The sequence below is a fragment of the Cyphomyrmex costatus genome, unplaced genomic scaffold (genome assembly GCF_001594065.2).
Source record: "Cyphomyrmex costatus isolate MS0001 unplaced genomic scaffold, Ccosl1.0 scaffold70, whole genome shotgun sequence".
Classification (NCBI taxonomy): Eukaryota; Metazoa; Arthropoda; class Insecta; order Hymenoptera; family Formicidae; genus Cyphomyrmex; species Cyphomyrmex costatus.
The window spans coordinates 257,159-284,958 of NW_017280267.1; the positions used below are offsets into that span (position 1 = coordinate 257,159).

General features: G+C 33.8%; 1 long non-coding RNA gene across 1 annotated transcript in view; it reads right to left on the reverse strand.

The window, feature by feature from the left end:
• LOC108780503 (uncharacterized) overlaps positions 1–27,800 on the reverse strand; it is a 133,382-nt gene that overhangs the window by 29,322 nt on the left and 76,260 nt on the right. The window contains exon 3 of the long non-coding RNA XR_001940902.1: positions 13,348–13,383. This is a non-coding gene — a long non-coding RNA (uncharacterized LOC108780503). The remainder of the gene's footprint in view (positions 1–13,347; positions 13,384–27,800) is intronic.

A 27,800-nucleotide genomic window follows, 5' to 3' on the forward strand; every position in this document is an offset into this window, starting at 1 on the left:
GAGAGAGAGAGAGAGAGAGAGAGAGAGAGAGAGAGAGAGAGAGAGCCCAATAGGATTCTTCACAGCCTCCTGTAAATCTCCCTAATGAAAGTCTCTAGAGAGAGGTTCCTGCAGGATCGTATTAAACCCAGAAAGCTCTGCTAAAGAACCTACCAGGCAACTCTTGTGAGACATCGCGTGCGAGAACATCTCGGAGTTGGCGTTTCCTTTCTCGGAGCCATAGCTTCTTATTAAACATTCTTGAAAAAAAGTGAAATTCCGTACTATTCTAGGAAGTGATAGTAACGTCATTCGCAAAATTTAACAGGTGAATTATATAACTCGTAATTCTATCTCATGAAATTTAGTACGAATAAAGAATGTCATTCTCGCTATATATTTTAGAAGCCTTGATATTTTAAATATTAATAATACATCAAAATAAAAAACATATGGCAAGTTTCCTAAAAAAATAATATATATAATTTTTCCGAGAAAAAAAAAACGATTCGTTGAGGTATCTAAAAATTTAACTATAGATACACAGATCTAAATATAATTTTGATTGGACCACTAAAATAATTATATATCTACACTAACAAGGAAACTTCCTCAAGTGTCACTTAGATTTCAAGATGAAACTCCGGTTTTGTTTTCGTTTTTATCAATAAAATATCCATGCTGGAATCTATTCGGGGAAAAATCGCCTTATCTTAACTGTTTTAGAGATATTGTGATGGAGAGGAGTGTGACTCCTTCATATGCAAAATCCAAAATTTTTATTACATTTAAAAAATCCATTTTTTCTATAAAATAATTATTTTTTGTTAGTTATATATAAATAAATAAATAGAATCAATCCATGTGTGCTCGTTTTCCTAATATAACATTCCTGCTTGAAGACAAACGTATAAAAGAACAATAACTTTGATTGCGTGCGGCTATGATTGCAAAACGTCCTTCATGATATCTTAATGTGTCAAATTTTATCAGTTTATTATTATAGTAACGAAAATATAACAGATTTGTGCATGAAGGGATTACTCCTCTCCACCACAATATATTTCTAAAACGATTAAGATCAAAGACTTTCTCTTAAGCATGGATACTTTATTGGTAAAGATAAAATTAAAATCAGAGTTTCATCCTAAAATCTGAGTGACAATTGGGAAAGTTCCCTTGTAAGAAAAAAGTTAGAGTAATGGAAACAAAAAAAAAAGAGTTATTCAATACACAAATGGCTAATTTTCATTGAATAATTTTGTTAAAATAGTAAAATATAATAATAAGAAGAAAGGAAGCACGAAGCAAAGCCATTAACGGTCAAAGTTAGATTACAATGCTTACAATTAGTATAATGTGTGAATTTATATACCGCGTATATAGTTCACTCAATCGCGTGCCGAAAATTTTTTCGGACTTACAACGCAACTCTAAACGACTACCGCGGTAATATCACTTTAGTTAAATTGACAAGCAATCTAACAATTTTAGATGCTTATAGCATCTTATTGGATCTTAATAATATGTTGAAAGACATATATTAAAGCAATGATAAATCTATATCTTGTGAAAAATAAGATTGCGAAGAATATCACAAGTTGGCGTTTCGAAGCCGGGATGAAAGAGAGAGAGAGAACGCAGATTTTAATTGAACGATTTAATTTAACGATTAAATCGAAATTGCAGTCTGATAATAAAAACCTTAGAATAACGTGAGATAAAGGAGAGTGACAAAGATCATCTGCGCAATGCAAGTAAAGCGAACTAATCGATACGAGCCGGCACTAGCGCGGATAGATATAGGCCAAAGTAAACGAACTTACTCGACCTAACGAAACATTATACGCCCCAATGAATTTGATCAGTTTCCGACATTGCATAAGCCGTCACCGACAGAAGAACGGCGCCAGACAGAAGCTGCGGCTGTGCAGCTTACGGAGAGAGAAACAGCACGCGGCGTGGCGGCTTCGCTGCGAAGAGAAACGCGAGTTATCGATGATTCAGAGCTGGCCGACCGGCCAGCCGCTCGGCTAGCCCGCTTGGTCAGCCGGTGTTTTGAGCGAACACAAATGCAGATATACTGCTTGATGAGAACAGATGGGTTCCATATGGACTTGCATACGCAGTTGCGATTTAGCTCACGCATGGAGCTGTCAGAAGTATCGGACTCCTTTGTACGCCTTTATGACGCGATAATCGTACCGTTACAAGCAATAAATTTAGTTGTCATGATTATAACCGCTTGTAAAAGATACACGTATATCAATAGAATTACTTTTATCAACCGCGCAAGTTTCAATTGCATAGATTAATTCATTTTATAGTGGAGCTACATCGTTGCTTTATATTTTTATTGGTAATTTATTGAAAGGTCGTTACAAAATTAATCGTGAAATAGCTTTAAACTTCGTCTCTTTAAAAAAGTTTCAAAGATTTCGATTTATATATTATTATTACTATTATTTTACAATAGATATTTCAAACATTAATACGTTTACATTAAGAGAACCTTGTGCAAGGCTTGATGATCCAAGAAAGGTCTAACCACTAATTACTGTTTACATCCCTAGTAGCACAATTCATCGGCACAACGTTGGCCGAATGTATTCCCATTGTATGCCAAAGTTTAACCAATGTATCACCAATGAATTGTGCTACTCGAGATCGTAAACGACCTCAAGTATTTTCGCGATTCCAATACCGTTTACCGATTCACTTTCAATTGTTTCTTCTCCCTTAGAGAGAAAATTATGTTTCATTAGATAAGTCAGATCACCACGAACGAGATCTGATCTAAAGTCAGTTCACCTACTAATTATTTACAGAAAGAGAAAAGTGAAATTGCCACCTCCATTCAACTGTCTAACAATCATGTCGACATAAGGAACAAAAAAGGCCATTTTATAGAAATTGAAGAATCTTACCTTTATTGCAAGTTTACATTTGACCAAAAAAATTGGTTAGCTTCAAAATTTTATTTCAAAAAAATACCGCCCCCCTAAACTTGTCGCTCCCAAGCAATAGCTTAGGTTAGCTTCTAATCTTAATATGGCACTAGTCCGACGCACCACAAGCAACCTCCTAATGCCTACATTCTCTCAATGCCTGCAACTTAAATGTCTTATGTAATTATTTTGATTCATTAAAATTATTTTTAGATCTGTATCTAAATTTTTAGGTATTCTAGGAAAATCACTCTTCCCATATAAGTTTACTTTCTTTATGTTTCCACTAATATAGAACCGTAATCTCGGTTAAACCTAACTCGGTTAGAGCTCCTTCATCACCCTCTGATTAAGTTAATTAACGATTAACTCGCAGAAGTGCCAACAGCAGTTCAATGTATCAGAACTTCTCCTCTCTCTCTCTCTCTCTCTCTCTCTCTCTCTCTCTCTCTCTATTCCTCTTCTAAAACAAACTACGTTTAATTTTACATTGATAATCGCATGATGGCTGATTTAATAATCGATTAACTTAACTAAAAATTGTAAAAGAGATTTTTATTATATTTTACTCTAATTCTTAGAACTAGAAATAAGTGAAGACTAATTAAAATCTTGAATCAATATTTATAAAAGTTGAACCGAAATTAATCTTCATTGGTAGAGACGGACATTAGAAAGTTCAATGAAAATGAATTCGAATCACGAGAAAACAATATCAATTTACAAAGTAACTGGTGGAATCTAAAATTCACATCGTATTGGGCGACGCTGGACAAGGGAGATTAATGCTCCTTTCGCAGACAGAGCTTAAATCGTTTCACCATCTTCTCTGTTTTCCGGAAAACATAAGATCTCGCGGGTCTTCCTTGCTTTTGTACCTCGGCCGCTGCGGTTTCACAGGCGGCTTACGCGCCATTCTCATATTCCCAAGTCCGTGCATGCGATGCGGTTGAATTTCAAACTAGCCGCTGACAAGCCGCCCTTTGTTTCGCGCCTCGTACTACACTATTACGCTATGCGCATTAGCCGGGTCATTGTTTTTATCATGAGGCCATATAGCTGGCAAATGCTAACTCGGAACACTCCGCGCCTTCCATCTATTTATGCCTTGGTTAATACAAGATTTATACCCTGACAAGTTCGCCAACATGATGGTCCACTGAACTTCCGCTATCTTAAGTAAAGGGTTTATTTTTAGTCTCAAAAAAGAATGTTCCACATAAGACCTAATAAAAACGTTGAAATGCTTGCACGTGTATTAAGCAAATCATATTTTCTTAGAGAACATCCCGCTTTAAACTGAAATAATCTTTCTTATGCCAGAGAATTTATCTAGATTATAATTAAAGTGATAATTAATTAGTTCAATATCTTAATCTATCAAAAAAAAGTACGATTATAACAAAAAAATGCATATGCGAGCTTTGAAAAAATTATGGTTTAGAAAAATAATTTTTAGGAAGACTAATAAAGGAAGTAACAAAAATGAAAATAATTTTTCAAGAACATAGATATAATTTTTAATTAAAAAATGAGCTACAACTTTCAAAATATTTTCTTCAATATCATTTTTTAATATTTATGCGTTAGAAAAATGATTATTGTATCTTTGAAAGTCTATAATAAAAGAGGGGTAATAATATACAAGAAAGTAATCTTTCAAAAACTAAAAACAATCTTTAATTATATATGTAGATTAAAGAACAACTTTTTTGCAACGTTATTTTTTCAAATCAACGGATACTTGTGTTTTAGAAAAATATAATAAATATTTTTTTAAAAGCCTGATAAAAGAAATACATATATAACATATGAACATAATATTTAATTAAAAATTTTACAACATTTGCAATACTTTTACATCATTTTTTTAAATCAACAGGAATAAATAAACAGGAGTAAAAGAGTCGAAAACTTAAAAAAATAACTATTTCTTTAAAAACCGAAATCCTTAAAAGAAATAATATACAAGAAATGATCGTTCAAAAACTAGAAATAATCTTTAATTAGAAATTAAAGAACAACTTTTGGTAATATTTTCATTATTTTTCCAAGTCAACAGATCAAATAAAGTAAAAAAATGTCAGTTTAAAGAGCACTTCGTAAATCGACTTATCTACTGATATCAATTAAAATAAAATATTTGATCGGTCGTGGGGACAATTAACGTAGCCGTAAGACGATTACGGGGACATGTACGGCGCCAGTCCGGGAGAACTAATGGAGTTTCAAAGTCGTTAGTCCGATCGCGTTGTCCGTATCCCTGGTGCGGATCGACGAGACGAAGGCGAACAGGGAGCGCAAGCGAAGCCTAGTCCCTACTTTGAAAGGTGATAGGTGACAATTTGAAGGCGAGACGAGGCGAGGCGAGACTCGACTCCAGCTTGCCTAGGCGATCCCTAGGAGACTCTTCAATTTCGCGAAGAAGACCGGAAGTATATCACTCAGCGGCCCGGACATATTGACACTTCACACGGAGCAGGCTTGAGCTATAGCATGCCTTATTAAACCTCGCCGGCTAAATTATGGCAAGGACCATTCGCCGCCAACATAGCGTACTACCGTGTTGCTATCCTGGCTCCCAATCTTGAACCTCGCTTGATCTCCGATATATCACGCTCGATTCTGTATCTGACTACAAATGAACTCAATAGCAGACAATTTCATCAAATTTGTCACGACATCGTTACTTTTCTTCATCATTATTTTTCCTTATTACACTTGTTGACAATTTTCATTTTTTCTTATGTTAATTGATACAATAGGATCTTTTGTAATTTTTCTCACACACATTTTAAATTTATTTATCAAATTCATAAAGGGAACAAGAGTTTTGAGTAACATGTACTTATAAAAATTGTATAAATTAATATTTTCCAATGATTTGACCATTGACCAACAAAATGTCATTTTTTATGTTAAACTGATCTAATAGAATACTTCTTGTAATATTATTTTGCATTGATTTCAAATCCGTTTGTCAAATTTATGAGAAAAACAGTTTTTTTTTTTTAGAAATAAATCTCATACGATAAATATTGTTAGCAAAAAGTTTAATTCTTTAAAAAAATTAAAATATATCGTTACAAAAAAATTGGAGCTTTTAAGATAAATTTTAATCTCATTTTTAGAATCAGCATAAAACATACATGAGATTCAATTAAAATTACTAATTTAACAAAATCATTGTCGACTAGACAATATACGTAAATATATAAAAAAGATAAATTCTAAAGATACTTGTATTATATGATGCTGATATTCTGTATTACTGTACGATATACCGCTTACCACATTTTGGAAATAAACTGCACCAATAAAATTAATATAATTATTAAATTATATTATCACAAAATAAATAAAATAATAATTTTTCTTTCTAATGTATAATATTAGATCAAATATACAATGATATATGTGAATATGCGATCAACGCATTAAGTTTTCCATATCCAAAATTATAATTACTTAATAAAAGCAACGCCTTTATAGAAGCGGAAGGCCAGCGAGCTTATAATACGTGGTAAAAGCTCTTAACCAGCTACATTCGTGATATTGCGAACAACAACCGCGTGTATACTGCATGCATTGTATCGTTAAAGGGTTAAACCACAACATTTATGCCCCTCGCATTAATGCTCACTTACAGCTTTATGGATGTGTTATATTGTTACATATAATTAAAAATTTACATTGTTGCAAATTTTTAAGAAACGTACACAGACATGATTAAAATACGGCACATTATTGTAAATAAAGAAAAATTCCTCATTTTTAAACAATAAGAAAATCATATTTTTGAAATAGCAATTACAAGTATTCCAAATATCGCAGTACGTTCATTAGCTCATATTTTAATTTTACGCTTCGTAATATGAATATCACAGCCGGTCGGTCGTGGCGATAAAGATAGCCCACGCCTGCTCGATATTACGAAAGCTGGCGAGAGAAAAAAAGACAATTTTTCTATTATGCCTTAATAAACGGCAGGCGTAAGCTAAGTGGCACTCTCGAAGCGAAGCTCTCTATTAACCTATTAACCTGAACAGAAATGTTATTAGTACGAATTATCTGAATATAATTGTCGATGAAAGAAAAAAAATTCTGTCTCTCCTCTTTTTTTGATAAAATTTAATTATATAAATATAATACTTTGAAAATTAGGATAAACTCTTCTTTAAATAATTCACAATTAAACCTCTCATTTGACATTTCTTGAGCTGTATGCATGCCCTTTCGTATAATTTCCTATTGCTATAGTTCGGCATTAACAACTATTACGACCAATACAATCGCGACCGATAATTCATCAAATAACATTAATTAATCCTAATTAACATTTTGGCGAATAGGAGTTTGTGATTAATACTAATTTGAGCGTTTCGTCGCGTTCCACGTGCGTTGAATAGCATTTAATTCGGCATACAAATGCTAAAGAGCAGAGTAATTCTGTAGTATAATTATCGAAATGCACGCTAAACAATTATCATTATCTAATAATAACATATGTACATCTTAAAAAACCATGTACAGAGAACGATAAAAAAATTTGATTGCAAAGTTGTGTAATTATCGAATCATTAGTAACGTAATTTAAAAAAAAAGATATTCTGAAGAAGCGTTAGTTATATTCTATTAAATACCAAAAAGAATAATTAACATTCATGTTAGCTTTTAATATCACAACAATAATGTTTCCTTATCTTTCCACAAATAAATTCCCCCAATCAATAGAACGATTTTAATTTACCAATCGATAAAAATATTTTTTTTCATCGCAGACCTAAACCCCCAAAATGGTTTACACAGAAAAATCCATCGAGTTTAAATCTGAAGAGTTTGTAGGTTAAGATTCATTTTGACATTATACAACTAACTTTTTGCAATTGTAATTAGCAAAGAAGAATAGCTTGCAAACTGTAGTCAAGTTTAAACTTCATGGATTTTTTGTGATCCATTTTAAAAGCGTTTCTAAAGTTTGGTTAGTAAATTAAAATTGGATCAAAGAAAGGTGGCCGTTTCAACATTAATTATTATCGATATTAATAAATGGCTCAAATTATTAAAATAAAAATTATTAAAATAAATATATACGAGTATATTTCTGATAAGAGCCACGAGTCATAAATGAACAAATATGATATAATATAATAATATAATATAAATAATATTGAACATACACTAGCTAGCCTCACAATTCTCATATTGGATTTTATAGACTACGTCTTGATGTGATAATACTTCAAGTTGATCTTTACCTCTTTTAATAACATTTTTTTAATGTATTAAGAATTCTGTAAGCCAATTTACAATTTAATTTACGAGTAATAGACATGAAACTTTCAGAAATAGATCTTACATAAAATATAGTGAAGAATTTATTTTTAGCATTATCTTTTATATTAACTTAGGCCTCACCTGTATTATTATTATTATGGAAATAATGATTAAGTCTTTTATGATATTATAGTAGAGGAAATAAAATCTGACAGGATATCCATTTTTTTTTTAATGTGAGAATCATATCATTAAAATTAGCCTGTTTGAAGCGAGAATGAGGTAACGAAATAATTCTATCTACTACCCTTGTAATAATATCTCTTTTGTGACATAATGGATGGTGAAAATGAAAATTAAGAAATCTGCTTGAGAACGTCGGTTTATGAAAACTATTGGAAATAATTCTGTGATCTCTCTCGTCGACAACAATAGTAGTATCCAAAAAATCGATTCTGCCATATTCATCGATTTCCATGGTAAATTGTAATTTATTAGATTATTATACAGAATAAATTATATTAAAAGAATTAAGTTTAAAATATCATTCAAAGTGTCAGATCGGGCTGCCAATAAGACGTCATCCACGTATCAAAAATAAAACAATGGTTGTATAGAGAGTTTTTTCAATGGCGAAAGATTCCAAGTCTATTTTAGCTATTATGGGGGAGATAATGGTGACTCCATGGGTGTGCCAAAAATTTGTTTGTAGAATTTATTATCAAAGGAAAAATTTCTTTAATAATAAATTCTCCTTTAAATAAAGGAGAAATATAGTTTTAGAGAGAGAGAGAGAGAGAGAGAGAGAGAGAGAGAGAGAGAGAGAGAGAGAGAGAGAGAGAGAGAGAGAGAGAGAGAGAGAGAGAGAGAGAGAGAGAGAGAGAGAGAGAGAGAGAGAGAGAGAGAGAGAGAGAGAGAGAGAGAGAGAGAGCAGACAGTTACACATTTCTATTAAACGACAGTATAATTCAATGTTAAATTAAATTCAGAATGTTAAGCGTTGACCTGTAATTATCATACAAGGGATTTCTGTCGGTTCCCTTTATTCCTTTTATTTATAATACCCGCAGGATTGCAACAGAAGCGGTACCGCGATGAGAATTTCGAGAGCACCATCTCCGTTTTCGAGCACAAGCAGGCGTCACGTTAAGTTTCGACGCGTAATCGCACGGCTGGAAGTACGATGGCTGCGGGCGCCGTGGCCGTTATTATTTTAGGACGATGAGAGGGAAGCCCTGAGGGCGACCTTAAGATTACCTAATCAAAAGTTTCTACGGTTTCCGACACGTGCCTTGCCAATACGTCAAAGCGAATGCAAGAATCGTACCGATCTGACATTCCGGAAACGTGTCGGGTTTTCTACTACGAATAAAAGATTAGAGCGTGACACACGCACGCAATAAATAAAATATCGAAGCAATAGTTCCGATCTAGGCGTATTTTTCTTAATTCGTTAAAAATGATTAAAAATTATTACAGTTGTTAAAAATTTAATTGTTTATCATACCGATAATAAATTCAGTAATAAATATTATTTTCTTGAATTTCACAAATAATAATTTTGACGTATCTATGTAACACAAATTTTCTCTCATGCTTTATAGCTATAAAATTGCACGATAAAATCCTTCTCTTTATTGCAAAATATATTTTATGCCTCGTGAAAGAGAATTCAATTGAAGCATGGTTTTAAGATAAGACGCGAGGGTCTCTTAAAAGAGAGACAATACCCTTCCACGCAGTTAACTTTAAGTAGCCGATTGAAATGAATCTCAGTTGCCGAAGAGCATTTGTGGATGAATTTCAGTTGCCGCGCAATCAATTATGAATGAAGCCGGGTGCTCTCTTAAAAGCAATCTAAAGATCTCGATTTTCAGATGGCCGGTTTTAGTTTATTACACAAGAAGCGCACTCGCAATTAAGGATGATAATAAACACCGTTTATGGTAAACCGCTTGATTTCGTGTTAAACTGCGATATACTACATAACAGGGCTAGAGGGAAATTCTGGGAGGAAATGGATACGCTCAACAATGCTACTTGAATAAGCGTATACGTCAGCGGATGTATGTATAACAACGGCAATAATAACTCACGCCATATGAATTACACAGAGTGGGAAATTAGGTCCCGTAAATATCGCGCGTAATCAAAAACCGATGGATTAAATTAAATATAACATGATAATTATAATTACAATAAAACATAAATTTTATCGCGAGACAATACAAATAATTTAATTCGCATAAAACATTTACTTGGTATTATGTGTAAATTATAACTTTTTCGTCTGGTGTAATTTCTGGAAGTATACCAATAATTCGTATAGGTAATAAGTTAACAAAATAGCATAATAATAATGTGTAATTTATCAAATAAACATTAATTAGTAATTTTATGAATTAGGAGCTAAATTTCTTGGCTGTACGAACTTTTACTTTTTGAGCGTCCAAACAATACGTACTATTTTTAATTTTTGCTTATTTTTAACATAATATATTTTCTGTAATTGATATACATCTTTTTGAGAAACATAGAGTTGATTTTATTCTTTATGAATAAATTGTTGATTACTCAGCAAAAAATGACCATCAATTAGATGTCGAATTGATGTCAAATTGCAGTTGAAATAATCGTAACGATATCAGTTTAAGATCAATTCGAGGATTCATTTTTTGCTGGATAATGATTACTTTTTAAAAATAAGGTTTCTTTAAAAAAATATTTTCTCTGTACGAGTATTTTTTGTATACTCACTGTATACTACAAAATAATTGCTAAAATGTTAACAATGTTTTTTGCAGCATTGTTGCTTAAGCGTTCTATAATATACATAATTAATTTTGATGATTCAACAAAATTATTTATATATCAAGCTAAATTTTTTAGATATTCAGCAAAACCATTCTTTCCATGTTAGAGGATTCATTTTGTTTAAAATGCACGTTTATTTAATCATCGATAAGATAGATGTGATAACCGGGTAATACAATGTAATAGTCATGTACGGTCCTGGTATTATCCCGCGAATGAAATTACGGCGATTTTCAAGCGAGTATGGTGGAAGGAAAACAGACGTGACGAGAAAATTTAACGGCGGACACGGGCCGGCTCCGTTGCAAACGATCTTTAGCGTACCCGTAAATTAGCGAATCCACGTGACACGCAATTTCAATCCTCGATACACCGTAATTCTGTTAGATTTCCGTACACAAATCCAGAACGCTAATTACCGCATTTCGCGTGCGTTTGTTCCCGTTATTCCCCATGGTGCCTCCCGTAAAATCCGATAATCTTGCAACCAATGCGCAAGTTTCCGCGATATCTACTGTATCGAACTGACCGAATGTTTACTATTTTTAATTTTAAATAAGAAATTCAAGCCATTTCAAGAATATCTCAAATTAAAACAGAATTACTTATTTTTATACAAACGCAAACAAATTATCTGTAATGTAATAATCTGTAATCTTTTCGATAAGAAGATATATATATAATATATAGGTAGATATACGTAAGATTAGAATTTTCAATGAAAAGATATATGCAGATTACTTTTTTACATTAATAGGTGCGTTCGGCAATGCAATTTGGAGGCATCCATTTGCACCTCGAAAATCGTTCGATAACTTGTATCTTTCTACTACATGTCATCTCATCTGCGTTCGGTATTAATATTTCTAAAACTAATCGAGCTCCCTAATCTTTACCCTGTGAATCGAAATATTAAACGTTAAAGTCAATGGTTATTCAAGTTAGGAAAAACGTCACAGCAATGGTTCAAAAACACAAATTTCTGCATTAAAAACAAATACTTTGCTAGAACAGTAAGTTCATGTTTTAAAAACAATACTTCATTACTGTGACAGATTTTCTAATCTGAATAGTTGTCGACTTTAATTCATTAATATCTCAGTTCACAGGGCAGAGCAACGCTTTTTTTTCTTGTCAAGACTTTATTTTTACGTGAAAACATATCGATTGAGTGCATTTTTGTTAAAATTTAAGGCGGCCGGGATCTTCTTAACATTTACCATAACCTTAATTGACATTATGACAGCAGCTCTGTATTGTTCAAAATTAATTTTCGACACTCGGTTTGCTCGAAGATCACGTGATCAAGCTCACCATCTGCTGGCTCGCATCTCAGATTTACATTGCTGAGAGCATCTAATATAAAAGTGGATAATGTTTTAATTTGAAGTATTTCTGAAATAGTTTGAGTCTCTCATTTACGATTAAAAATAGGCTCTTGATTGTTTAGTCAATCAGCGAATACTTTCATTAAAAATACATAGGTATAATACGATAAGAATAATATCATAAAGCGTGACAACTTTTTTTTTATAAGTTCTCAACGTTATATTCTCAATTTCTTTCTTTTCAATTTACCTTCAATTCAATTAACTGGATCATAACAACATATCACTCATAATTTCATTTCCGTTTCTTAATGTCTTCTTGTTAATTCTCCCTTAACCCAGTTAATTACATATATTTCGACAGTTAAGTCGCAATGTCGCGTCGTTAGCTATAACTTTTAACGAAGCACTTCCGGACATGCACCGCGCGCGCAAGTCGAACTTCTGACTTATCTTGCCCAAAGTCTTAAGCCTTAAAGCCGCTGTACCGGTTTGCCCGGGTACTTCAAAGGCACTGTATCTCCCGGACAAGCGGCGGTGGCTCAGCATAATAGACACTTTAGACATGTGCCTGAGGGGGTTGGTCCCTGAGGGCGTGCTTGAGTGTCAAAGGCCATATAAGGTATTAAAAAAAAGTATTAAAAGAGAAATAATTTTATATAAAAATGTAATGCTGAAATATATATGTATATAATATGGGAAAATGTATATATGTACATGTGTGTGCGCGTGTGTGTATGTACACGTGTATATATATATATTCTTTATTTTCCCTGTTTATCTTTCGTTTTAGATTTATTATGTTACTCTCTCCAATTATTTAAAATCTCCTGCAATCGTATAATATGTACGAGGGTAAATCAATAAGTAGGTACTCGTGTTTGAAGACAGTTGCTGATGCAAGTTGGCAATACCATCGTATACAACCATCTTTCAAACGATGTCATACAAAATTTCAGATTCATAAGAATAGCACACTTAAAGATTTAACTGTTACTCACCGATACAATGCACAACAATGTCACAAGTGTGTTGACCTGTAACATATAAATATATAATCCAAATTAGAACTCAGCTTCAAGGAATTAATATTTCAAAAAGTAATCTAACTGTGTTCATATAAAATAACTGTAAACAATTTCGCAACAAATTAAGTAATCGTATAATATTCAGATAATTTACATTATTAGGTTATATACTCATACATTTATACATATGCTGATTTGTAATATATAAATGCACGATCCAAATTAAAGCACAGTTCAAAGTAATTAATATTTCAAAAAATAATAGGTAAATCTCCAGATCAGGGGATCCTTCCTCAATGATCTTGAACTTGACATATGTTGTCAATGGGTCAATATGTGGGTCATGACTCTGAGTAATCTCCAACAAATTTTAGTCGTCGCTCGTTCTTCGTTAAAAAGTTATTAACAATCAAAGTTGCTAATTATTTCCCGGCTTTGTATCAAAAGTTGAATGACCCTAGGCAGGTGAGAGGTTTAAGGTGGATCGACTAGAAAAGTATAACTTTCTACGTGAGGCAAGGTCTATTCCACCATCATCCCTCCTCCCGCCGAAAAGATAATAAAGTGTACCTTCCAACAAGCAACACAATACAGTAATCATCTCATCCTTATTTAACTATTGGCGAACAAAGATGTACTGTGTCACACCTTGTCATCTGTGTCGTTTGTTGAAAGGCAAAAATTACCTTCATAACTTGAATGATAGAAGAAATGGTAATAAAAAGATAATCGATGTATGTGTTTGTGAAATGAAACATGTACATCGGTTTTGACGCAAAGCGACTTTCACTCCTCTCTAATCTAACGAAATGTGCATATTATTGATGAGCGTTTGATCTGTCTCTCGATACGATTGTATATAATTACTGTAGTTTGATACTATTATTAATCGCGAGAATTAATGGCATCAGCTGATAGCCTCTCATCATTAACGAATGATTGCATCTAACATACTTGTAATATCTGTCGCAATTGTGTATTACTTGTCTCAAGGGAGAATGATACGATAACTAGACAACGTGCCGCTGTATATCAAATCTTACTGTGCGAATGAAAACAATGTTTTCCGCGCGAAAGTAAACGTTTCAAGGTAACAAACGGTATACGGTGTGCAAAAACGAACGCCAAGCACAATATATTAAATTACTCTACACAAAACACTTACATGATATTGAATATTATGCATACATTCCAAAATGATCATTAAGTTATTGACTATCATTTGTATCTCTCTAATATCGACAGTAGGAGTTATTATTGTAAATATAACATTTGCTCAAAGAATAAAATTTCCTTATATTTTTAAAATAAATTTCTATCTATGATCTTAATGTATTTATATAAGCGATCCTGTTATAATAAAATTTATTTTGTTCAGAAAAGTATTTACTGAAGATAATTTATAAAATATCTGTTTTAGCTTGCTGTGTGTGTGTTCTATTATTTGAATTTTAATCATCGGAATAGTTTACTTTACTTTAGTATTTTTTTAATAATTTTATAAATTTTCTTATTGTAATTCAATTTTTATGAAATGAAAAAAATTATATCTTAAATAACAATTTCAATATGTCATAAGTTTCTGTACAATATTATTTAACTATTGATCGACTTTGATCAATTATAAAAATTTAAATAAAGTGGCATTTCTTCTCCCCTCTTGTGCCATCTTCCCCTAAATTATCTTAAAAATAAAAATACAAAAATAATCTTTAAAACAGGCTGTTAAAATATTAAAATACGAGTATGCAGTGAAAATCCGGATACATTTAAAAATTATTTTATATAATGTAACACTGAGGAAAAGATATTTAAAAATTTATTTGTGAGAAATATATATTTTTCACTTAAATACGCGTAAATCTTTATTTAAATACAGCGAAATAAAATTTTATTTCTAACAAATGAACTACCTATTTATTTTTTTTTACAATTAATGAGATATATTTAACAGAAAAATGTATATTTTGTTATCAAAATCAATTTTTTATAAATAATAAATAACGGAGAAAACTTTCATAACATATTTGTTTTGCAATACATTGACATTTTTCTCTGACATTAATCAATCTTTTATAAAATTTGGTTATATTAAAAAATTAATTACTATACGGAAAGAAAAATGTTTGAAGTACTTAGGAGTTTAACTTAATACAGATCTGAAAATATAATTCTATTAGATTATCAAAATAATTATAGAGCACGTTTAAACTCTGCAATAGAGAGAGAGAAGTTACAAAATATAGTTTACAAAATATTTTGTAGCATTGCTCATGTTTCTTACATAATTATTTTGATGGTTTAACAGAATTATTTTCAAATTTATATCTTATCATTTCAGATGCTTCAGTAAATTTTCCTTTTATTTTTATTAAACAATTTCAATACAATAATAATTATAATAAAAGAGAACTATAAATTATCCAAGTGTTTATCTAGATAACCAAATTACGAAATACAAAGTCAAGACAAGTCGAGATCACTGTGTTGACCCACTACGCTTACAAAATATTAAAAGGAGATGATATCGAATTAAAAAGTGGTGAATTCAGCAACCTGAACAGCAGCCAGGAGGCTACGAGCAAGCGCAGGCATCTTAATAATCCTCGCTGTTCCGCTTTCATCCCTGAAATCTTCCCGGGTGGCGTCGCGGTATTTCTATTGTGTATTACCGTGCACGGTTCTCGCTTTCTCACTCAGTGTTGGTCGCGCGCGTTCCGCGTAATATCCAGACGCCCTTTAGCGAAATAGCGATATGCTTTATGGTGGCCCGTAACATTTATCGCGGCCCGAGCCAAAGAGCAAAAGAGCGCGAGTAAATTAAAGGGGGGAGGATAGAAGAGAGACAAGAGTGAGACAGGGACGAAAGAGAGGCGGGTTATGTCCTCGTAACTCGACATAACTGCACGCCGACGTTATACGTATGCTAAACTAGAAAACGAGATGGAGAGACAAAGAGAGGGGGGGGGGGGGGGGGGGAGAAGAGAGAGAGAGAGAGAGAGAGAGAGAAAACACCGACGAGCTAACTCCCCTTCATCTCCACGTTTCCACCCTTCGTCCCGCAAAACTTCACCCTAGCCTAGGGTTGGAGCGTTGAATTTCATTTCGCTCCTATGGACATCGCGCAGTTTTTAGTTGAAACTTTCAAAATGTCTGCTAGGTCATACCATACAGCGGGAAAGTAAATGGTGATCTCGCCAATCGAGGCGAATAAAGAGACAATATTTTCTGTTAAACTTTCCGATGTGGAGCAGAATTTCATTTATGTGCAGCCCTTTTCATAGAAATAATTTTGAAATACGCAAGGAATGATTTCAAAATATATTGCAGCTTGAAACAGCTGACAACGATTTATTTGTTTTCGATAAAAGCCATCTATTTTTAACGGTGAGACTCGTTACAGAACTAATTGTTTAGGAAAGTAGTACAATCAATCTGCCGATAGTAAAGCGCATAATTCGTTTGTTGACTCGTCCCACGCGTTTATATCACCCGTAAATGCAATCATCAACCCCCGACTCGATGGAATGTTTTGTTGCCGAGCGATTACAGCGTTCGCCGAAGCGTGTTCCACGGCGACGAGCGCGAGCCGAGTTGTGCCCCGTTATCCAGCAGGGGTGTTATAAAATTTATCCTGACCAACAGCTGTCGAGTCACCTGTTCAAACAGCCGTGTTACGTGGCCCGAAGCTATCACTAGCCCATGTCGACCCGGCCAGGTGAGAACGATCCAGCGTCGTTATGCACTTTGATAATCTCGAGTTACGAAGACTCAAAGCTCTTTACATTCATAACACACACTCGAACACAAAAGATTTATATTCATAGATCCATAAATGTCTCTTAGAATATTAGAACGTTTCTTAAAGATGGTAACGTATGTATCTCTATTGATTGTATTGTATAATTGACACAAAAAATGATTAGGATGCTCTTAAGTTTTTGTCTTAATATGATAAGCAAACTTTCAAAATACGTTTAAAATTATATTTTTTTAATTAAAGATGGCCTAGTGTTCATAATTTTTTGAGATGCTTTTTAATTAACATAAATTAAATAGGTCTTACAGATTTAGTGTCAGTAATTGTGTTACAAATTTTGTAATATCTATAATACATATATATATATTTTTTTTACTTTTCTGTTAATTTTGTAACCAAGTACTATTTCTTAAACAAAACCAATTTTTATATCCATTTTTATGCACGACCATATTACACCTGTTTCTTTTCGAGCCATTATATGCAGTATCTCCGTATTTTTATAAATAGCATTCGAAATAATAAATGTTACATAACTTTGAGTTTAAAGTACGTCTAACATGGATTGAACAACATGTTCACAAATGTAATTGTTAAATTTGATATATAAATTCAAATATTGATTATTTTTTTAAACCAAATTATTGTGCAAAATGTAAATAGGGTGCCACAGTACCATCTTCTCCTCTATTTATAACTTTATAAATATAATAACACATTTATAAGGCTATAAAATTCAGAGTCAAAACGTTTGCAGTTAACTTTGTTAGCAAGTATATTTCAATTAATTACGACTCATATTTTATCGCCCTATAAATGTATTATACGTATTTACGTACTCTAACAATTATTTAGATTTTTATAGGCAACTTATAATACTTATATTTCATTTCTTCTTGAAGCCATAAAGCTCCTTTTATTTTGATTTTAAAATCATTTTAGTATTCCAATGCCGTAAACGCTAAATGCGCCAATATATTAAATGTCGATATGTGGTATGATTTTTCGTTTTAAATTTCAATCGTGACGTCCAGCGAAAAGATACATTTACTCGTATCTTACACGCGTTTGCCCTCCGGAATAATTTGCAAAACACTCACGTACAGATAATAATAGGTAGCGCGGCGATATCAAATTGGGCGATTTATCCATAAAGTCAACGATTGAGTGGAAAGGATTAATATGTATTCTCAGCGATCTTCATTGTGAAAATCTGATGTGTGTTGATGTAACACGTCGTGGCGGCGGTTATTATCAGCTAGCAACACGTGCCAGGGCCACGTGCACGAGCAGATGGTATACAACTACACCTTGCAACCCTCACATATAAACGGGCTGCTTTACCTCGGCTGTTAATAGCCAACGAATGCTGCGGGTGTCCGAGAAATAACGCGGCCAGCAGCTGTCGTGCCGCGCTGATGAAGCACGACAGAAGATCGTTCGACGCTTCAAACCGATTAAGCGCAAAATGATGTCTTCCCACGAATAGTTGCAAATTGTTGAAAATTGTCGCATAACGTGATGTAAATATCCAATGTAATTTCAATCATCTTGGTTTTTGGAACGACATTAACTAAAATTTCGAATAATAATTAATTTTTACCTAATAACGAAACATACAAATAAAGAAACATACAAATACCAAATAGATTTATATATTTTTTTTTTAATTTATATTTCTTGCGATGGCTGAATAAAATGTCACAGTTAAAATACAACTAACTTTTATTATAAAATGTGGTTTAAAATAAAACTATAGAACTGGAGATATATATATATATATATATATATATATATATATACAAATTCGTGCTAAAATATCAAATACTTAAAATATTTAGCACTTTTACTTTAAAGCTAATTTAAAATAAAACTAAAGAACTGAAGGTGTAAATTTGCACCAAAATATTATTAAACACTGAGAATCACCCCTCAAAGAATAAGACCAAATTTTTCTATTTAGTTGTAACATAAAACTGTTTTAGTTCTTGCTATAGATTTTGTAAACTATATTGACTTAACAAAATATCAAAAGGTTTTATATTACTTTTTATAATGTTTAATGAATATAAATATCACTTTCACAATATTACTTTTAATAGTCAAAATTTAATTTATACTCGTAATATTACCCCAATTTAGTTTAAAATTGTGTCGAGGATTATGTTTAAAGATTGAAAATAATTTCGGCGCACAGCTGGATATGCATGATTCGCATCGAAATATTACTTAAGTATTAAGATTTAGTCCAGATCAAGAAGATTTTTTCGTGTTACTTGCTTTTAATTATCTATATTATAAAAATTGGATTTAGTTGAGAGAGAGAGAGAGAGAGAAACATCGACTAAGGCATTTCTCCATTTAATTAAAATAAAACTATTTTGTCCTAAATTTTGCAAACTATATAAAACTTAATAAAATGTTAAATAAATACTCTATTACTTTATAATATTTAATTAATTAGTATCACTTTCTCAATATTATTTTTAATATTGTTATAAATTGATAAAAATCGAATTTTTCACCATTAAGAAATAAATCAACCACGATTATCATGATTGACTTTTGGAAACATAGGAAATAAGATAAGTGAAGAAGAGTGTAAGAATCTACCATTCCTTACTTCCACAAGTATTTGTTACAAACAGAAACCCGATATATCGGTAGTGCATTTTCGTATCAGCCGTCAATATCTGATTCAATCACATCATGGGCCAATCGGTGAGAACACAGCGAATCAGTGCAGCGCGGCTTGACAAGACTCGCATGTTCTTTTTTTTTTCTTTATCAATCGCGTGGAAAATTTGACGGGGCTCGCGGAAGTGGTTTCGAAAAAGCACGAGGAGGTGAAAAAGGGATAAAACAGCGATATACTGTAGCGTGCCGTCGTTGGCGTCGGCCGAAACCGAGAAGTCGAAACTAGGTTTCGACAGCGATATATTCTATCTCCCCCGCTCTCATTCTCGCGAGAAAGTCAATTTTCGTTACAGTCGACTGGGCACGGCTCGATAGCCAAGGGTAAAACGAGTCGGAGATGAACGAGGGTTGGTAGGAGAAACGGTGAAAAAGAGGGTGAAACGAGAGAGAAAGAGAGGGGGAGGAGGAAATAGAGAGAGAGAGAGAGAGAGAGAGGGGTGGGGGTGGGGGAAAGAGAGCGTGTGCAAAGGACGGAGATGAAGCATGGCAACTTGCGTGAGCAAGTATCATAACTTTTAGCTTTGGGCGGAGATCGGTGTGCAGGCGAGTTAATTAAATTCGCTCGATTAATTATGTCATTTGTCGACTGCAACATCCGATTTGGGAATTAATACGCGTGCAGCGATGTCATGTAATAAAATGAGAAAGTCATAATAAGCGTCGCGTTGTCGGCGTCACGGTGTTACACGTGTGTGACAGATGCAGCACGCGATTTGCACATTTGCTGATAGGGAATCCAAAAGAATGCCAGAGACGAGAGTGGAGTGGTACGAAGAGGTGTTCCACGTTCATCGCTTTCTATCTCCCGCTGTACTATCAAAGTCTGGTCGATTTGATAAATGATGCTATTCTTTTTACTAAGTACATAAACGTAAAGTAACTTTCTCATCGCGTCTCTCATCTTCCTAAAAATGCTGTTGAATACAAGAAATTTGAAAAGTGAAGTTTAAAGATTAATCTTGAAAGATAAAAGAATTTCAAAGCAGTCCGACAGCGAAAAAGATATATACATGCATTTAAAGATTAGAAAAATACGATTAATGATGGCCTGCATATTGAATATAAATTCAAATTTGCGTTATGAGAAATTTATTATAGTTAAGAGAAAGGATATTGTATCAATTATATGGAAAATATTGAGTAAAATGAATTAGTTTTCATATAACTTATAATATGTATGTAGTTGTATCATATATAATATGTAGCCAAAAGTCTTGACACAAGACTCGATAATGAATAGTATTTGAGCTACATATATCAAAGGTAGTCTAGAAACACAAATTTTACACATTTGATACAGTTAAAAGAACTGTCCATTATTGAGCTTTTCATCATTCTTGAGCTTTAAAATAAGATATAATATAGGTATCCGTGCTGCGAATCTAATCATAAAAAATAGTAGTGAAAGCTATGTTATTTGAAAAGCAGATTTGAGGCACTGCCTCCTTTTTGCGTTCCATCTGAAGAAAAATACCGCAAAAACTATAATTTTGCTATAGTTGATTCCTGTCCTGTTAATGCTTCGTGTTCTATATCGACTGATTTTCTAGATGATGGGAAGCGTCACACTGGCGACCTTAGCTCGCAGCGATATCATTCCGCAGAAACGATAGCGTGCCGGCGCACCCTAAACTTAAATGAAAATTGACTTCTCTCGACGACGCCGCAGGAACACCCTCTCGGCCAATACGACGCCACCCTCTCGGTCGGGGGGTTAGTTACATCAGGCGAATGATTACGCCGCGTATATATGCCGTTGATGCGCGTGAGTGCGTGCGTGCGTGCACTGACACGACGACTCTATGTAGATAATTATCGTCATTAGCGTTGAGAAAACTATATGATACCCAAAATACCGTCTTGAACTTGCCGCGCACAAACGGCGAGTTTGTAATCTGCAATTAAAGCGAGGCGCGATAGCTTTTAAATGATCCTGCGCTGATTAGAAAGAGAACCGAGCTCCGTGCCCCGCAATATTCTACTGCTGCATTAAGAAATTACGCAGGTCTATTATACGAGGTTTCGCGAAAGCACCTCGTTAAATATTGGTCTATTAGCAACTAAAAGTATATCAGCTAACAGATAAAAAGCAAACGTTTGCGTTGTATTTTAATCATTCGTGACCTGCTTCATCAATTAATTTCTGTCGTAATTTACATCACTTTAAGTATATTGTCCTTTTCTAAGGACATATAATTTTCAAAAGGTGCTACAAAGAACGGTCGAAATAAAAGTTAATCAGTCATGGTGCAGAGTCGGATATTACAGTAAAATGATTGAAACTTGAAATAGCAGCTCCGCGGGGACAATTAACAGACGCCTCCTTTTAAAGAAATAATCTAAAATATTGAATAAGGAGTGTAATTTAAATAATCACAATGTAATAAATAAAAAATATAACAATGTTGAATTATAAAGACCTCCAATTTATGTTCACTCAATTTAATTGCCGAATACTAGATAATTTAAATGACGTTTGAATAATTTGATAACGTTATACGTATAATACGCATTGTATACGTTAATGCTGACAACGTAGAAAAATATATTTTATCTTTTTCGGTATAACACACTTTCTTGTATTTGCTAATTAACCTTACAAATACAGATTTCTAATTGAAACTGCGATAATTTATAAATGACTGATAACGAGTCATCTTGTTTTGTAAACGCGGTTTTGTTTCCTTACCCGTAGTTAAAAGTCGCTTATCTCAAATGCAGATATATACATTATTTGTCACGTATGTAAAATGACATGACATTAGCGCGTTTGAAATTTATTTAAAGACCTGCACGTGTGTGACGACGTTACAACTTTGCCACATAAACGCCGAATGCATAATCCGCAATTAAAGCAGCTCATAAACTTTTAAACGTTAGATAACAATAGCGCGACGATCCGAAAGAGCTTCATAGGGCTTTACGCTCGCTACAAGCGTGCTTCCTCGTTTGGAAGCTTTAGTGGATCTAATACTTTCTGGAATTTTCGATTCCTTGAAATTTAATAGAAATGGATTTTACTTAGCACGTCGTTGACGTCGTTGCTAAAAATTAATTGAATATTAATTTCTATTATTATTTAACTTCTTGAATTTCTTTGAACTTCTTGAGAAAAATATGGTAAGAAACATTTCTTTATAAAAAAAAATACTATAAGATTATTTATAAAATCACTTTTTTATTTTTAAATATATTGACACATTATTAGGGTATTTACTAAAATCTTATAACAAATTTCAGGAAAAAAATTAAAGAATTTTTAATGTGACATTGAAATAAATTGGCGTGCAAGTAACTCAAACTATAATATAGTGTATATAATAATGTGTAGTGTAAAATGAATGGAAAGCCGGGACTCCACGGATTGACGTTTTCTACAATTGAAGCTGCGAAACCTGTAGAATAGTATGGGAAAGATTCATTATAATACAGTATCGCAGTGCGCTACTTTATTCTGCTGCTAATGAGTATTGTCTTCTCTACTACCATCCTGTTTTTTCAAAAATCTCGTAGGCAAACAAGAATGAATATACACGGAGATATATACTCTTATTAATTGCTAATTAATTATCATTTTATACCAAGAAAAGAGATCAAAGAAATAATGTGTTTTCAGAAAGACATACAATTTAAATTTAAAAATAAAATTATAAAGATTTCTCCTTGAAAGAGTACCAATAAAATTCCATAAAGAAAAAAAAGATTTTCAAGAGTAATAAAAAAATCTTTTGAAAATTCTATATTTTTCCAAGTAATAAACACTCTAATTATTTCTAAGATTTCGAAAGACGATGGGATACTGGCAAAGAAGATTCAACTAATTCAAATGGAACACTATGCTGCGCACCACGAAAGCGGATCAACGACGCTCGTTAAAAGAGTAAAATTTAAAATCTGATTCTGTCCGAGGCCCGTGGCACGCGCGCAGTATTATACCCGGAAATAAAATTTATCGTTGCGGGGGTTTCCTCGCAGACAGCTGGGCGAGTCACGAGGCGTTTTCGACGAAGAGCAGTGAGACTGAAGTGCGGTCGGCCTGGCCGACATGGCAATAAACAATTACTTAAGGCACTGTTACGCGCGCGGCACACCCACGCATTAGCCGGAGTAGAATGCCGCACCCATCCGTGATCCTCGTGGGTTGGGCTCGGTACCTCCATTAGTATATACGTCCCACACCTTTCACGTGATGCATGTTCATGCCGGCTGCACGTGTACGTATATACGAGCGGCCGTGTTTGCCTGTGCGGGCGTTCACGTGTCTTCGATTATATTAGAGCCCGGGGTGATGTGCCTCCGTCGTGCCGTTCTGCACTACTCCCCATCCGCGTCGCTCTTTAGAGAATACCGAGGATACACCGCGTCGCGTGCGAGTGTCGTTAAGTACGAGGCTTCCTCTCTCTCTCTCTCTCTTTCACTAATGAGGGATTGCTAGTAGTCAATTGTCGTATCTATAATGCCATCGACGAATAGTTTATCGGATTTGAGTAAAATCCGCGACTACTCTGTTTCATTCATAGCGTCAAAAATTATAATAGGCAAGACGCCTATCGCTCTGTAATCTAAGAGCGTGCAAATTTCATCGTCTCGCTTTAAATCTGCTGTTATATAGAAGAAAATAATAAAGTTTTTAAAAACAGTTTTTTTTTCCATACCATCCTTTTAAATCAAATAATTTTCAATATCTTCGCCTTATATGCGCGATCGGAGATTCAATAAAGAACGATCTTACATTCGTACAATTTATCGCCGCAATACATCTGATTAAATATTCCATGATCTACCATCAGCCTGATTTTCACGGGAACGTGTGGCTGACACGTATTAAATTTATCAGCGATGCATATCGAGGCGCGAGACGTCGCGCGTCGGCCGAAGTGCTCGCGCGAGCCGATATGACGTGAGTTTGTTTTATGTCAAATCGGCATCGTCAAAAGAGCAAATGTCACGCTATTTCCACCGCATAATTCACGCTTGCGCGCATAAAGTTTCGAAAATTGGTTATTATGTCGGTTGAATTATCGAAAGTTCGCACGTTAAGCTGAATAGTGCGCACGTCACACTGCAACCCCTCGTCCTGTCTAATCCCGGTCGGATTTTATATGGAAATTCTCGTACAAAGGCAATTAAATTCATTTTATGCGACTCGAATCTATATGGGATCGTACGCCGGTCGTCGGTGCCGAGCCATACCTCTGGCGAATGTTATTCACGTATGATAAATTTGCTCCGAATTGAAGTAACATTGAGCAGCTGGGACGCTGTAAAATTTCAATCACGTTTTTTTCAGTAATTTTAACTCACAAAATGAATTCTTCATACAAAAAATCTTTTAAATTTTATGAAATAAAAAACTTGACACGATTATTCATCTTGAAAAGCAATAAAACTGAAACTTTAAGATTGCGAATATTTCAATATTAGAAGATTTAACACATAGAAAGATTTTGTTACAATATCCAAAAATTTGATTAGATAAAGATCTGAATATATAAAAGTGGATCAAATATAAACGAAAACTTATTAAACAAATTTTTTTACATAAAATAAAAATAGGAAAATAACTTAAATCTAACAAAGAAACAATTTTTGATTAATAAAAAAAATTATTTTAATTAACATAAAATAAATAATGACAAAGCTAAAATAATAAAAAAATTGCAATAATTTTTAGAAATTGGGACTCCTTTTCAAAACGTTTTCGTTTTAACGCCTCTTTCAGGGGTTCAAACATGTGAAAGTTATGTGAACTTAAGTCTAGACTGTAGGGGATTGTTCAAGAGCAACCCAGGAAATTTGCTTTAATTTTTTACGCGTTTGATTCGCCGTGTGCGGCCGAGCGTTGTCGTGAAGCAAAATCATGTCTCTGATCGGTTGACGTCATCTTTTGGTTTGATAAGCAACCTTAACTTCGTCAAGGAGTTGGCAGTAGTATGTAATGCGTCGGTCGGTCTCCAGAAGGTCACGAATCATACGAATATTGTCTTCCGTTAGACTCATCCTGAGATAGCGATGACTCTCATTTTCAACTCTCTCTCTCTCTCTCTCGTCCTGCAGAGAAAGTCTTGTGCCAGAAGAACACACGGGGCTGTGAGAGGGTTGATTCCTCAAATTGTTGGTCTAATCTACAGAGAATTTCAGCAGGCCCCTCCTTCGTCAGAAATTTAATTATAATCCGTTGCGCAACGGACGGATGAACTTCTTTCTCGCTCATCTTGTTGCAGACTGCCATACCGACCCGAGGACGCTCTCAGAATCTGAGACTCAGGCTAGGAATCCCCTCCTAATATCCCCACCAAAACATCCTTAACGTTGCATCGTCCTACAGGATCTCCCATTAAGAGGTTTTATTTTAAATTTCGCGACATTTTGTACCTTTTATAGATGGAGTTGTCACGTTTGATCGTCGTCGAGTAAAAACTATGCGGTTAATAACATTGGCTGTGTTTAACAGAAAAAGCAGCTTTGCAACTGTTGTAAAATTCTTGAATATGATTGGCTTATACATTTAGATGTAATAAGGAAGTAAGGGCAAGACCAATCATATTAAAGAATTTTACAACAGTTGCGAAGCTGCTTTCTCTGCTGAACGCAGCCATTGGATTGATATTCGCTTGAATAACGCATAGAAATAGAAAAAACTCATTACAAACACGGTGAAAATTTTGCGAAAAAGTTTCCTGGTTCTAGCAATCAATTTGAATGTCTCGCACAATTATTTTCTAATCTGTATCTATTTAAATTTTTAGATATTTAAGAGTTAATTAAAACCTCATTCTTTCCGTGCCGAATAAGTTTATCTTAATATTTAAGAGTAGATAGATTGAAATTTTTACACATCAATTTTTATCACGTAGAATAGAAGCGAATACATTTCTCTTAACAGATTTTCTATATATAAGTCGACGCTTATTACGCTATTATTTACGCCACCGGAGATTTCTAAAAATTATTAGCTACAAGTTCCAAGCAATGTAATTGTCACTATCCATGATTATAATTAACGTTCTCGTACGTCCGCAAATTTACGTCACGTCGTAAATTTGTCCCGACCCAACCCATCGCATTTCCTTGCAGAATTACGATCAGGCTTGACGAAATCTTGTCGGCACGATTATCTCGATAGATTCCGCAAACCAGACGGAAAAGGAAGGAAAGTGCGTCGAGACGTGACCGCCGGAAGGCGCCAAGTCGATACATTTCCGCCCGTCTATGTCGAGGCAGCCACTCTCGAGCGACAAGCGAGTGGTTGAATTTGCCCCTCTCGAAACGGTGGACAATCCTGTGGGCGAGGACCGTCCATTACATGCTTACATGCTCACGGAAGATATACACACGCCATTGGCCATCCTTCGGGTTATCGTCATATTAGAATCAATATTTGGGCCCGCGTACACGAGAGTGTGCACCATTGAACCGCGACATCCTAAACCCATCGCGTAATCTCCTAGCCACAGATAGCCTAACGCAAACTACGAAGAATGACAATTATTTCACGTTGATAATATTATAGTTCAGAAATTTTTAATAATTTTTAATGCAAAAAAACATTTTTAAACATATTTTTTTACTCTCTCTCTCTCTCTCCCCCCTCTCCCTGAGTTTAATCTGCCGCTAGAAAAAACCATCAAGTAAATTTTTTAAATGTAACATATCAATTTATAGCATGTATGTACTTCTTAACATATAGCATTTCTTTCCAAGTGATTTGGATGTAACAAGTAAAGAGTAAAATTAATGTTGCTCAATATTAGCGAAAGCTCATCATATGATTAAACACATTATTAAAATTTATTACATATAAGTGTAAAAGTAAAGTGTATTCTATTTTTATTTTGTATTTCTTCTAGAAGAATGTAAAGATAAAAACATTTCTATATATAATTCACAGTCCTTTCTTTCTGTTTATTCCTACAATACGAAATATTGAACTTAATAAAAAAATATAACACAATAGAGAAATATTATA